We start from the raw sequence: 14,771 nt of genomic DNA, 5'->3' as shown, positions 1-14,771 counted from the left end.
GGAGCCAAAAAAATCAATGCTTAATTATTTGGATATAACCAGGGACACTGGGAGATTACATCCAGTCTGTGGAGACAGAAAATAAAGATACTCAGAGCGCCTTATGAAGAAGGAAGTCTTGCCTGGGCCAGGAAGCTCACAGTGTGGAATGTGTGTGAGCGCAGGTAGTGAGGGGGAAGGTCAATGAACTCTCAACAAACACATCAAGGTGAGGCATGATGGTCCTGTATCAAAGCAAGGTGGGGAGGCTCCAGCAAACTAATTTACAAATGGGGTAGGTGATATTGGCTGGGCTGTGCCTTAGTTCCTGCCGTACTATGATGTCCTTTTCTGTGGCATTTGTTTAAATACCAGAACATGGTGGGAAGGAAAGACAAGGCTCTTAGTTCTGTAGACCAGGAAGTGGCTGGTCATGACCTAGAGACTAAACCAGTCTGCTGCTGATTTTACGGTCAAATATTACTGGGACACAACAAGCCCATTCCCTGACCCATGATTGGCAGCTGCCATTGAGATAGACTTGTTGGAGTCCAACAGCTGTGTAACTGTCCCTTCAGGAGTGAAGGTGGTCAAGGTGTTCTAGGAAGAAATGTTTCAGCCCCACCTTAAGACTGTCTCACTTCTAAACACTGGACCCCTAGAAATTAGAATTTCCCCAGGAATCTCATTCAAGAGGAAATTAGAGTTGGGACCCCGGTGCTAGCCAATGAGCAGAAAGAGTCTCCTTGCCTAGACACAGAAGCCTAGACAATGATGGGTCAGTGATGGGCAGGGCCACACTTTGTCCAAGACTGCTTAGTTATGCATACTTCCTGCATAACTAAACTTCATGTAAGGATCCAGAAGCCAATCTGGAGAGTATAAGCCACTGGTCTTTAGTCCTTCCTCTTCTCAATGTGTCTATATTTGATAACACTTTCTGTATTGTACTCGATTGCATATGTCATCTCTTTAATCGGCTGATTGAGGACCAGTGTCTGAGCTTAGCTGCTTAAGACTTCCAGGGCCTAGATTCTCACCCTAGAAGCTCCAGCAATGACTGCAATAAAAGTTCCAACAATCCTAGGCCTGTGTGAGTTGTCCTTCTATAGAACATCTGATTCCTGCTCTAGACTGCAGGGATGGAAATTCTTTCCCAGTCATGGAGGCTACTGCTCACAATGGGTAGGGAATGGTATGTAGACGTTTCAGAGATGCAAATCTCACTGTTGATGTGTGTCAACCTGTGCAGACTTACTGAATGGTTCTGTAAGAGATCAGAGTGGCCACATTAGAAAAGACTATGGGACAAATTCCTCTGCTATCCTGAAATGGCATGATCAGATCTTTATTGTGAAGGAGTCACACTAGAAACTCAAGTGGTGAGTGATTGTTTCTACATGGGCATGCTTGTCAATCTATTAACTTACGAACACCTCTTAGTTTTAAGAAAACCTTTAACTTCTATCACTTTGAACCACTCTTTTAAGTTTTCCCATTTTGCCCAAAATTAGCTCATTCTCAGATTCCCCAGTTCCTCTCCCTCCCTTCTTAGTCTTCCCCTTTCCTATTTTTCATGCACACATCTCATGACAATTGCTCTCACAGGTCTCCAGGATGAGCTCTATAGAGCTTTCATTGTTCTCTAGGATAAATATACATCTTTGCGATAAGAGGCCAAGTTTGAGTCTTATCAGTAGAGTTTCATATCATCCATTTTACAAGCCCTACATGATGACAAATTATTTGCAACAGCAAAAATACATTTAAGTCAAGAGCTTTGTGCGATATCTACCTAAAGTGTCAGGAGATTGACTGGCATCATTGAATAGTGGTAGAATTAGCTATGAATGTGGCTGTAACTGGCACCATACTTAGCTCCAGGGTTCCCAGGTGGGGTTCCTATCTTGATCATTTACATTCTGTAATCTTTTAGTGTGAATACTGACTTTGGTCCGAAAAACACTGTCAGTTTCCAGATTGAACATCTGAAAATTCAGTTTCCAGTCATTCTACTTTAACGTTTATGGGTCCATAGCTGGGTTGAGTAGATGTCCCAAAGAGTTAATAAATTGATCTTAATCCTTATGTTAAAATTATTATTAAAAGGTTACACCCTGTACACCAAGTTGTGAAATAATTTCAGATCATATTGGGAAGCATTTCTGGTTTATTGGCCATGTCAAGTGGCCAAGTAAATTGTTTACTTTCTCACTTGAATTTTTATTTAAAAGTCCAAATTTCACAACCAGTTTAGATTTCCCAGGGGTACTTGCTTAAAGTGGAGTGCGTTTAGAAATACTTGGTATGCTTTTAAATGAAAAAATTAAGCTGCACAAAGATTCAAAAGAGATTTAGATTACTCTGGTTATTTGAAAGATTGTTATACTTCTATTTATATGAAACCCAATTCCTGAAGGTACTATAAATTTCCAAACCCAATATAATGGAGTTTTGTAGTTAGGAAAAAAGTCATAATAAGAAAAAAACATGATTCTAATTATTATATTTTCCCCAAAGATAGATTTTTTCCAGTTGGCATATTGATATTTATTTCCAGGTAGTAAACTAATCTATTAACAATTGACAAATGCACCTCTACAAAATATTACCAAATTTAAAGTGAATCACTTGATTGATAAAACAAACAAGCAGACAACAACAACAGCAAAAATAAGCAGTGGGTTAACTACTCAAGGGATTGCAAAACCATCAGTATTTAGCTGCTGTGGACTGCATCGTAGATTACATTAAGATGGGGATTGGGTGTGGAGATTTCCGACTTTTGGCAATAGCTTTCAACATTAGCTTAGGAGCAGATGGAAACTGAGAATGGTCTTGACCTTGCAACACAACTATTATTTTTACTCGTAATTAAGAAAAAAGTAGAAGATGTAATCCAAGCAGAATGCAAATTATTAAAGTAAATATTTAAATTACAACCTTGGCTTCTGCAGCAGCATTGCCTCAAACCTTCTATTTGGTGAAATTAAATCGTGAACACTGTGATTCGGAATTTCCTTAGCCTCAACAAGTTTTTTCTAAAGCCTTCATGAGGTCAGGAATGAAAGGTTAGCACAGTGGGTAACTTTCTTGTGCTCTTCTGCCTGGCTGTTCTTGGAGTTCACAGTATCTATTCTCAGGGGCCTGCACCCCCATGTCTTCTCACTCCAAGATAAGATTACCTTCCACTGTGAAATAAACCCCCATGTGATCTTTGTCCTTCAGACAACAAAGGTTAAAGAAAAAGTGAAGACTGTTGGTTCTTCTTTCAAGCAAGGGAATCCTGTAGCATGATGGTTAACCTTGCCTGCCAACTTGAATGAGGGACTGAGTCTTCTGTGCGGCTCTCCACTGGTATTTCCTAGAAGTGTTAACTGAGAGGAACATGCCCCAGGAGTGGGCAGCACTTTCTGGACACTGTCCAGTTAGAAGGAGGGTTTGAGGGGAAAAACTGCTGCTTTTTGCCTGCCTGCCTTTGGTCCCTACTGGTGAGTGCAACTGCTCCATTGCTGCCTCCACTGGCACAGGCCTTTTCTGACCTCAAAAGGCAGCTTCCAGCATGGGCTGAGGACCAGCAGCTCTCCAGGAATCCTTCAGGCTTGTGAATGGAGAGGCTAGCAGATTCTAAGCATCAGCAGACAGCTGGTTTTGGACTGCTCAACCCAAAAGCATATAAACCAATCTAATAAATCTGTGTGTGTGTGTGTGTGTATGTGCCTCCGTCTCTCTCTCTCTCTCTCTCTCTCTCTCTCTCTCTCTCTCTCTCTCACACACACACACACACACACAGACACACATACTACCCCAATTCTATACACATGGTTTTACATCAACTTCCAGTATAGCAGGTGAATATTACAGAGACTATCAATGAAGACTCCTTGCTCCTGTTTAATACATTTTGAGAGGCTCATCGTACACACATTTCCTTTTAGAATCTCCCTGTGTCCATCAGTGAGGAATACTCCAGGCTGTTTTCCTTTTAGTTCCTTCGCCTTCTTCCTACTAATGAGGAAGAGGAAATAATGGCAAGGCCAGAATGCTCTTAGATTTATGAATATCTGGACCTAGCCTGCTGGCCACTCACATGGGAGCTGCCCCACTGCTCACCCTCCTAAGTCCTGAGAAATGACTGCTGCTCTCTGGGTCAGGGGCTCTCACAGGAGAGTCCCTGGGAGAGTTGGTCAGAGACCAACTGGACTGTGTGCTGATTTTAAAATCCTCCAACGGTTGCAAGACGGCTTGGCAAGTTTCTTATAAAGCTAAACACAGTCTTACTGCATGATCCAGCAATTAGAATCACACTCTTTGGTATTTACCCAAAAGACTTGAAAATTTGTATGCACGCAGATATTTACAGCAACTTCAGTTACAACTACCAAACAGGTGAATGGATTCGTAAACCAGGATATGTCAGGATAATTGAATATTTACCAGAGCTAAAAAGGAATCACATAGTAATGCAGAAAAAGGTGTTGGGAAAGGAAACATAAATGTGTATTAGTACATGAAAGCAGATCATTGGGAAGGGCATTGGACTGTGTTATTCCAATTATCAAACATTCTGGAAAAGTCAATATTGTGAAGACAGAATAGCGATCTGAGAAGGAGAAGCAAATGAATGGGTGGAAGGAGGAGGGTGTTCAGTACAGGAAGCTACTCTGTGTGATACTATGACAGCCTGTGTGATGTGTCCAAAGCTATAACATACATAACACCAAGAACGAACTCAAATATAAAGAGTGTGTTGCAGAGATGATGTAATCATGCAGGCTCATCAATGGGAAGAAATGGCTCACTCCCCAAGGACCATGGATGCTGATAGTGATGGAGGCTATACATGGGAGGAGTGGGCCAAGGCCAAAGGGACCTTACACAATTTCCACCATTTCTGTGTGCTTAAACAACTTCAAAGTAGTAAGATTTCTTTAAAAAATAACTCTGAATCAAAGTTCTTGAGGTGGGCTGGGGCCAGTACCAGATTGTGGAGTTCCTGTGCAAGCCTCTGGGAAGTATAACCTACACTGATGGCATACCTTTATAGGGAAGAAGCCATGTTCATTTTTTACAAGCGAAAGGGAGTAACCCAACTCTGGAAGATCCGAGGTCTGTCCTGGGGGCTGGCACTGAGATGGGTGGTGCACACACTCCACCGTGAGTGAAACATTACCAAGCAGAGTACATGGAAGGGTAGAGCGCTTGAGCCTTTTGCCTGTGGCCTGATTCTCTTGCCTTCTCCTGGGACAGCATGTTTGCTCCAGGTGTTGTGGAGTTCCTTCCATGCCTCAAGAATTCTTGCAGGAGGGAGCACAGGAGTCAATGGAGACAGGGATCTTCTTGTTTTGTCAGATGTAATCATCTAATTAGACTTGCGAGACGACACATTCCCATTTTTAAAAGATGGTTACTTTAGATGCCTCACATAGTCCTCAGGTCCTCAGGGACATTGGTGGGAACATCTAGCTTCCTGTGAGAACACAGACCTTAGTCCCATGGTGGACTCAGCTGTGAATCCCCTGAAGGTGATAATTGCGATTTCTTCTTGTGTGATATTTATCCCACCCTTTCTAGTGTGTTTTTTTGAAGCCATCTCTCCCTCGGCACTTAGCACTTACAAAGCAGGTGACAGCAGTCTGCTGTCTGTTTCCTGCTGGATGTATTGTTTGCCTCTTTTGACACTGAACGTCATCCTTCTCTTCCTGGTGTGGTGGAGTGTCATGGTTCTGCGCCTTTTCCTGTGTTTGGTACTTCTCTTTTCTTATGTGCTGGGTTCCTCAAGGGTCCTGAACTCTAGAGAGCAGTGCTCCGTGCCTCTGAGTTCCACCGGTTCCTTAAATGTCTCATCAACAGAAACCTGGTAGGCTTGAAAGTCCGATCCAGCATCCGCCGTGTTCACTGTTCCCTTTGCATCCAGCAATGGGCTCAACGGGGTGAGAGGCACACTGAGGATTCTCAGGAGACTCAAGACACAGGATTTGTGGAGTTGGCTTTGAACTCCCACCTCTTTGCTTCTGGGAACTTTCTGCTGTTGTGTAGCAGAGACCAATCAAACTGCTTGGAGGGGGCCCAGCCCACCTTGCTGTCTGAAAGAGACACAGTCTTCAGCTCTGAAGCTGCCTTTAAGTTGTACAGCACACTCTGGGTTGCAGCTTTTATGAGCGAACAGCCATGCTGGGGTGGGCTTTGGTGAGTAACATCTCACAAATACTCCTGTAAGTTAGTCCGGTAGAATTCATTGGTTCGCCATGTGAACGTCAGTGGTACCCTGAGTTTGTGCTGTCATTGATTCCCTTTCTGGGAATGAGGAAATGCTTGCTCATGTCTTCCCAGATATAGAATGATTTAGATCATACTGTCATTTGTTCTATAGGATACCCATTGCAATGTGGTTCCTAACCAAACTGTCACATACGCAGGACCCTTTCCTACAAAGGAGTGAACTGTTCCCCATGCTTGATAGTGCCCTGCACACTATCAGTGTCCCGCATGGAGTGACTGAATGGAGGAATGGATGAGTGGATGGGAATGAGAACAGGGATTGCCATGGTGACAGGGCTGGTGGCTAAGATGGGTGCTTGTTGTTTTTCTGTTTGCTTAGACAGTAGTGAGCAGTGACAGAGCCCTTCAGATGACAACAGCCAGGTGGCCACTTTGCTTTCCTGAGCACTAGGATTTGGAGAGAATGAGACTGAATGTTCCTCTCCATGGTAACTTTACTCTCAGAAGTTATGTCACTTACCAAAATGAATAGGGCTTTCTCATTCCTTACAGAAAGATAATACAGGTTATTTGAGTGCTACAGCATACCTCTAAAAGTAGCAGTCCCAAGTGGATCCAATTTGGAAGGTGTTTTGTTTAACTGAGATATGGATCAGTGGTGGTCAGCAAAGCTCATATCAAAGAAGATGGGGGCCTCTTATCTGGATGGAATTTAATTAAAAATAAACAAGGCCCTGGCTACTCTTTTAGGAGACCATAGCTTACTACAGTTTAATTTCCTTTCAAGAAAGGATGATATAAAACCTCTCCAGATTCCAACATATGAAGGCAAATTTTACACCACACCATTGTTCTCAAGTGTTTTATCCCTGTTGACCTGTATGATGTTCTCTTCCACACATGAGTTCCATTAGCTGACTCAGTTACAGCCTGCCCTGTATCTCTATCTAGCTCACTGTGACAACACCAAAAGCTGGGACTCTAAACCAGCACTTCCAAAAATAGGGTCTTTTTTTGAAAACAAAGATTTAATTACACATAGATTGGATTGAAGAGTTCTCTGGATAATGTCTGCCTTGGGGTGGGGGAGGATAGTGTAACGAGTCAACCCATCATACCAGAGGTCAAGAAATAAACCACAAAACTGCATTTATCTCCTTTGTGATATTTAATGCCAACTCAGCCTGGAGACTTCTCTGGGTCTGTCTTTCCTGTATGTTTTACTTGCCTTGGTAACATTGGGTTTCAGTGGCAGGCTCCCAAAGGACACATTCTCATTTTGTGTTAACGGACTACCCATGTAACCCCGTGTTCTTTGAGGTGGACTTTTCCATTAGAGAGTGTTCTATATGGATCTGAGGAAATGTATACCTTCTTTGTATTTGTTTTCAAGGTTCTTTGAGGTAATGCCTTGTGTTCCCCCAGAGCAATGATGTTCAGCATTTCCACATCCATGGAGCATTTCTGTGTGACAGGTGTCATGCCACACAGCTGACTGGAAGCATTCCATTTAATCATGATTATAATGCTGGTGGGATGCCTATGTGGCTTTCACTGCTGGAAAATATAGATGCACACATGTGGAAAATCTAATTTCCCAAATTTACAGAGTATTAATAGGGAGTGACAAGGGGACTATTATACTTAGGGTATATCCATTAAACAAAATAATTTCACCCCAGAACTGACATGCCCAACTCCGTCTATAGTACTGCATTCAAATTCATCTGCTGATATATGACAAATAGTGCTGCTCTGCCAGTTGTCATGGAACAGGTCTGCAACCTCAGGCATTTTTGGAAGCTGAGGCGAAACTCAAAATCTTAAACAAAAGGTCATTAAGGTGGGATGGAATTCTTGTCTAGTAGTTTTTTTTACATTCCACTCAAGTGCATATGTGGAAACCCACCCACCCCCAAGTGAAGATGGGTCTTTGGGAGGTAATTATGTCATAAAAGTAGAACACTCGTAACTGTGATTAGTGTCCATCATACAGAGACATCAAAGAACTTTCCAGTCCCCCTTTTGCCATTTGAGAACAGCGACTCGATGGCCACTGTAATCTGAAGAGGATTCTCACCAGATACCTGTCAGTCTTGGTCTTGACTTCCCATCCCCCACAACTGAGAGGAAGTTGTTTGTTGCTTAAACTTCTTAGTCCATGAGAATCTGCTTAACATCCCATAGTGATCAAAGTACATAATATGTGCATCTATCTACTCAGTATCTATTTGGGTGTTAACCCAAAATTAATATCTAATGGTAAATTCCCATCTCTTCCTGTAGAGATTGATGCAGTTGTACATAAAACAATATTTTCTCAAGTTTGATAATTTCACACAATGTATTTTAAGTTATGTTTTTCACAGACAAAACCATAGTGAATCGCTTATGTGAATCAAATATAATATCACTTAAGTTTGCAAACAAAACTCCCCAAACAACTCAAAATATTTCAGTTTTGCTATTTGCTTTCTGCCTTGTATCTGACATCAAATAAACAGGGCCTTCTGCCTACGTAGCACTTCCTATGTGTCAGTTAATGTGATGGCATTTTCCGTATCTGGTCTGTGGTTTTATTGTGATCTCCCATAGTAGATACCTTTAGTTGCTTACCTAAAAGTCATTTTTCAATTTCTTGCCCAGCATTCAGGAGGCAGAGGAGGTGAGTTAAAGGCCAGTCTGGTTTACATAACATGTTCCAGACTCAATAGGGCAAAAACTATCCAAAATATTGTTTAGAAAATGTTTATTTTACTTATTTGTGTTTCTGTGTGTATTTGTGTATGTGCGTTTGTGTATTTTTGTGTGCAAATGGTTGTGTGGGTTTATGTGGCTGAATGTGAGTGCATGCAGAGAGAGTGTGTGTGTGTGTGTGTGTGTGTGTGTGTGTGTGTGTATCCCAGTACTTACATTGTGTGGTGCTCAAATAGCTCCAATGCTTCTGGCACCCTCTTCTGGCATATTAGGGTATCTGCAAACATGTGAGCACACACACACACACACACACAAAATATTAAAAATGTAAAAAAAAATCTGCTAAACATATCTGAAAAGTTTTTGATTTGCTGATAAAAAGGAAGCATACTGCCTGTTATGCTCCTTTTCCTGGGGTTGTTTTGTCTGACCTGTGATATTGTGAGCTGTAGTGACCATTTTGCAATGCAAGCCAGCTTCATTAAAGTAAGGTCCAGATAGTTGTGTGGTCCCTGTTTATCGTGTCCCGTAACTGCCTTGTGCAGACTCAGCTGTGAGGCGTCTCTTCGTCAGCATCACTTACATCTTATGTTCCTTGCAGCTAATACACATCCCACAGGCATCATCACGGTCCCCTTTCACTGATAAAGACTTAAGTACTCAACATATGTGATAAGGTAGTAAACGGTAGCTGTTTTCCTTCATTTTGCTTGATGTTGTCTGCTAGGTGTGAATAATGGGTGACCTCTGAAAACATGCCATACAGGTTCTTTGAGGATGAAGGAGCCTTCCTTAGTGCATGGTAAGCTTAATTCAGGAGCTGGGATGCCAAATGGTCATAGACACTAAAGTCACCCTGCGCCAGTGGCTTTCAAGGTTGTTGTCTTATGCCCAAGAAAATGTGGACATGCAGAAAGGAGAACAGATATAAGCTTATTAAAGGAAAGTAGACAGAATCATTGAGAATAGAATGGGCTCCAAAGGAGAAATGTCACCATGGTGACCTCCCTGATGGGCCTTTATAGCTCTCATAGTGGGGGAACATAATTGAGGATTTGGTCATCTTTACTTTGGTTATTTTTTTAGAGTACCATGGATCAGGCCAACATGGAGTCCACATACCTTATACACACTTTCTTTGCCTGAACATTCAGGATCAGGACACATGGAGTTTATGACTTGTTCATGATCCACTCTAGGTTCTGCCCTGAAGTTATCCCTTGCCTCACATGGATTACCATAAGCAAAAAATGTAATAATAATGTTTTAATCTTTCTTTTTCTTTCCTTCCTCCTATTTCCTTTCTTTCACTTCTCTTATAAACCAAAAAAAGAAAAAACAAAAACAAAAACTAAAAATAAAACAAACAAACCCACCCGAATGTCCACTTTGGCTGATTTGAGAAAAGCACCACATGGAAACTTTGGAAAGGAATGTTGAACATCCCTAAGTGTAGGCAGTCTCATCAGAAAACAATCATTCCCGTGTGTAGGTGGTGAGTCTGTCACCTGACTAAAGACAAGGTCTCTCAGAATTAAGGTGAGCAGAGTTTTTCCCCTTAGTGGACAAGGGTGTGAACCACAGAGATAAGTATGCTTCAGTCTTGGGCAGTGTATTTTTCCAGTTTTTTTCTAAGTTCAGAACTTAGACACTTGCAAAGCTCCCCCTTCTCAAATAGGGGGTGAACTGTCACTTTAAATGCGAATTGAAATTAGTTAAGGGCTCTTAGCCTTTATGTAGAGAAATGTTACAGCAACAATGTAGCAAACAAGTGTCTGCTTCCTATGCCTCACGGAGGTCTCAGAACACCGGTTTTCAAGTCTCATGCCAACTGGCTGGAAACTGGGCTGCAAAGCTGGGAACTGGCAGAGCTGGCAGCCTCTGTATGACTGTAAGGACAAGTAAGCTGTGGGGGTGTTGTTTTATCATACACATATGCACAGCATTCGGCTTTTACCTCTTCAGCCCAGTAGGGCCAACACTGACGATTGCCTCAAGCACAGTCATGTTGAGTGCTTGCACATTTAGAAGCACCTAGAAAAGACTGGAGTAAGTGCCCCGTAATGAGGAAGGAATTGGGCCTGGCTCTGGTCTGAGCCTCCTCAGTGGAATCATAATGAACTGGGCTCTGCAGCTCTTTGATGATGCCTTTGCCCCTGGATGCTGTATGTGGGCTTTCTGTTCTGTCATTTCCTCTGCACTTGGGTAGCACAGCATGAAGCCTGCTATTAGAAGCAAGGTTTATTGCTGCCTTGCGAACATTTATTGGGTAATATCTAAAACATGGTGTCAAGTTATAGTAATGTGCTGTTCCGGGAAGCTTTTTGAGACCTTTAGTGTTTTTGAAAATGGCCCTTTGAGAATTCTTCAGTTTCAGAAATGAAAAGTAGTTAATTATGTGTGTGTGTGTGTATGTGTGTGTGTGTGTGTGTGTATGCATGCACATGCCTGTGTGTGTGTGTGTATGTGTGTACTTAAAATATGCCCATATATCCTGATTATTTGGTGGAAAGACATTGTTTTCTGTTTAATAGGAAAATTCATGCTTCTGACAACAATAGGTTTTTCATGGAGTTTTTAAGAAGTGCATCTCAGAGAAAATGCTCACTGTTGCGTTTGTCCATGTGCATGCTAGGCCACTGTCACATGACTACATGCCCCAGTAAGCCATTTGATGTCACTATCTTGACAAAATGCAGGTTTTTCTAGTCTACACAAAGTTCATTGTGAACTTCAGGCATGCACCACCACCCGCAAAGTGTGATCTGAGGGGAAGGGAACTCACCCCTCCTCCTATGACAAAACTGCATACAGTGGCGTCTAACTGTGATTGTGTCCTCTTCCTTGTAGCATCTGAAGATGTCTTGGTGGGGAATGTGATTAAAAACATGGCTATTAGCTTAGTGGATGATAATGAAGCAGATGAATGAAGGGCGGAAATGACCATTTAGCCACACATCTTCTTTCTTATGCAAGCATCTAGGATGCTGCTAGTTGACAGGAAGCTGTTTTTCCAGGTTGATGAATGAAGCACTGTGCTGGGTGAAGTGGGGGAAGACACGGAGGTGGGACAGAAAATGCCCAACACATGGTAGAATTGATGCCATCCCTTTTTTTGCGAGCAGGTGCCCTCCTTCTTCCCGTCGGATCACTTGTCTCTCAGTTAAAAACCACATCCTAGTGCCCCCTCTCCGTCTTCTTCCTCCCTTCAGTCTCATTTGCCTGGTCTTTCCATTTCCCGCCTTTCTCTCTTTCATATTGCCTACTTATTCCCAGACTCCCAATTAGTTTGGCATTTCAATCCAGCCTTGATTTATATGCCTCCCTGTTTCTCTGGCTCCTCTCTTCATATAGTTTCCTATATGACAGGGGATTGTTTTCTTATTCTTACTCACAATCTAGAAGACAGCTGTCTAGTGGCTCTTATCAGAGACAAACCATACTGATACCTTGCTTTGGGGCCTTAAACTGTAAGGGAATACATTTCTACATAAGCCACAGTATTTATGGTATCTTGATATGGCAGTCAAGCTGACTCAGACATAGTCGGAGTCAGAATAGAACTAAACAAGTCATCACTTACTAACTCTGCCTATAATACCTGCTATGGCTCAGTTCCAAGTCCTGAATTAATTCTTACATATAGTGATTTCATTTCTAGTTCCCGTGAATCAGCGGATTTCAATCCATGTGACTCTCTTGTTCTCGAGTTGTTTTCTCTGTTTTTTAAACACAGGTGGGATGTAAAGAATGCTTCGTTCCCAACACAGACTATTTAGTTATGAAAAGGTTAATTTGAGGAGCAAATGTATCCTCCCTGGCTTTCATGGTCTCTCCCAGAACAGGATAACTGTCTTATTCTCCCTAACTATTGGCTTCCTTCCCCTTCTAGAATTAGATGAGAGTGACTGTCCCATGATAATATGCACTCAGACTGTTAAAGGAGGTCAGGTGACAGACAGCACGTCTTTCACAGTTTCCTTTATTTTTTGTTACTATATCAAGTAATGGGTTTTAGTTTGACATTTTCATGTCCACATAGCTGTACCTTGTTCATATTCAGCACTCTTGCTCTGCTCCTCCCTCTTTTCTGTTACCGTATTACAAATAGTTAAACCCCAGCTTCACATATGAGGAAAGATAATATTTCACCACCCATTACCTTTCTTGCTTGTCTCTCTTCCTTTTTTTCCCTTATACATCTTCCCCCCACTCTGAGATCCCTTTTTAGTTTTGCCAATTAATTCACACTACATAATAAAATGGCACTATCTCTGTGAGCCTTTGATGTTGGCTCACAATAAGATTTTACCTTGGGCTGGTACTTTGGAGTCTAAGACAACAGCTATTTTCTAACCATAATCGTGGGAATATACCACAAGTCATTATTGATACAAAATTGGTAGATTGATTCTGATGTTTATGAACATTTGGAATATTTTAGGTGTGAAAGCTTACTTTAGGGAAAGATAAGTTTTCTAAAAATGAAAATCAATCATGTTTAGAGAAACAGATTCAGCTTTCAAATATGATATTGAAAACCAAATCAAAGAAAAATAATCCATTTTTATTTAAGAGTGTGAGAAATTTAGTTGTGTCCGGGGTCCAGTTCAAGTGCCTCTGTTTAGCTCCTTGCAGAGCTAGCTAAGCTAAACCCAAAGGAAAAACTTAAAGATGATTTTTATAGCATGAGATCATTCTGTGAAATGTTGGCATTTCATATTTTCCAAACAGACACTTGGAAGAAACAGAATACAAGTCAAATTTAAAGGTTGACATTAATCCAATTCTCTGTTTTTTCTTCCTATTTTTTTCTAACCAAGCTTTTTACTGCCAGCTTTTACTTTGCATAATAATATATGATGAATTGTCCAGGAAAAGCCCTGTGGGCACATTTCTCTTAAAAAATCTCCATGTCTTTGCAACAGGAGCTCAAGTTGTAGGGCAACATGCTCATGTCATTATGGGAGAGTTTCCTTACTGTTGGACAATTGTCAAGTACATAAATAGATAGAGGCCACTGGTCACTCTAGTACTGAAAACACAAATCACTCCATTCAAATCCATTTTGCTTCTAAAAAAATTACCACCAACTTAAAATATGTATTCTACAAGCAACAGTACAACTAACATTGTGTGCTTTACAAATTTTACTGCATATTTATAATCATACACAGGGCCTAAAATATGAGCTTTAAAATATTTTGCTGGCAGACATTTTGAAAGAATTTAGGAAAACTATAAATCTCCTTGTGATTTTCATTTAATATATAAAATACAATCATTTAAGTACTTGCCAAAGATACAATCTTTTTTATAAATATTATCATTCTAAACAATTCTACAAAATTGATCACAAAATAAAAACACATTTGTATGAATAAATATGAAATGTAAAAAGAATCCTTTATTGGGTGTGTGTGTCTTTGATAAACTAAATGCATTGGAATTGTCATCTGCTGGTAAGTTAATCTAGACAGTGATGAATATAATTAACTGTTAGAAAAAACCAGTAGCAAGTAATCAATAACAAAATAAGGCAGCATTGAATCAATACAGTGTGGGCTTATTAAGGTTTATTGACATATTTGCTAAAAGCACTATTTATAGTTGAAGCTATGATGTATTCTTATTAAAGTACAGAAAACCTAATAGTTCCATGGCAGAAAAAATGTAGATGCAAAGGTGATGGATGAGAGTAATTTATGGAAAAATAAACAATGAAAATTGTTTCTCTCAAGAATCTGAGAAATTTCTTTATTTGAAAATGTATTTATTTGTAGGAAGTAAACATGAAACTTTTAATGTCTTCCTTAAAACTATAAAAACTATGCATAGGAGATACAGAGTGATCAAATATTTGCTAAGTTCTT

The sequence above is a fragment of the Mesocricetus auratus genome, unplaced genomic scaffold (assembly GCF_017639785.1).
Source record: "Mesocricetus auratus isolate SY011 unplaced genomic scaffold, BCM_Maur_2.0 Super-Scaffold_100676, whole genome shotgun sequence".
NCBI lineage: Eukaryota > Metazoa > Chordata > Mammalia > Rodentia > Cricetidae > Mesocricetus > Mesocricetus auratus.
This window is presented reverse-complemented; position numbering follows the sequence as displayed.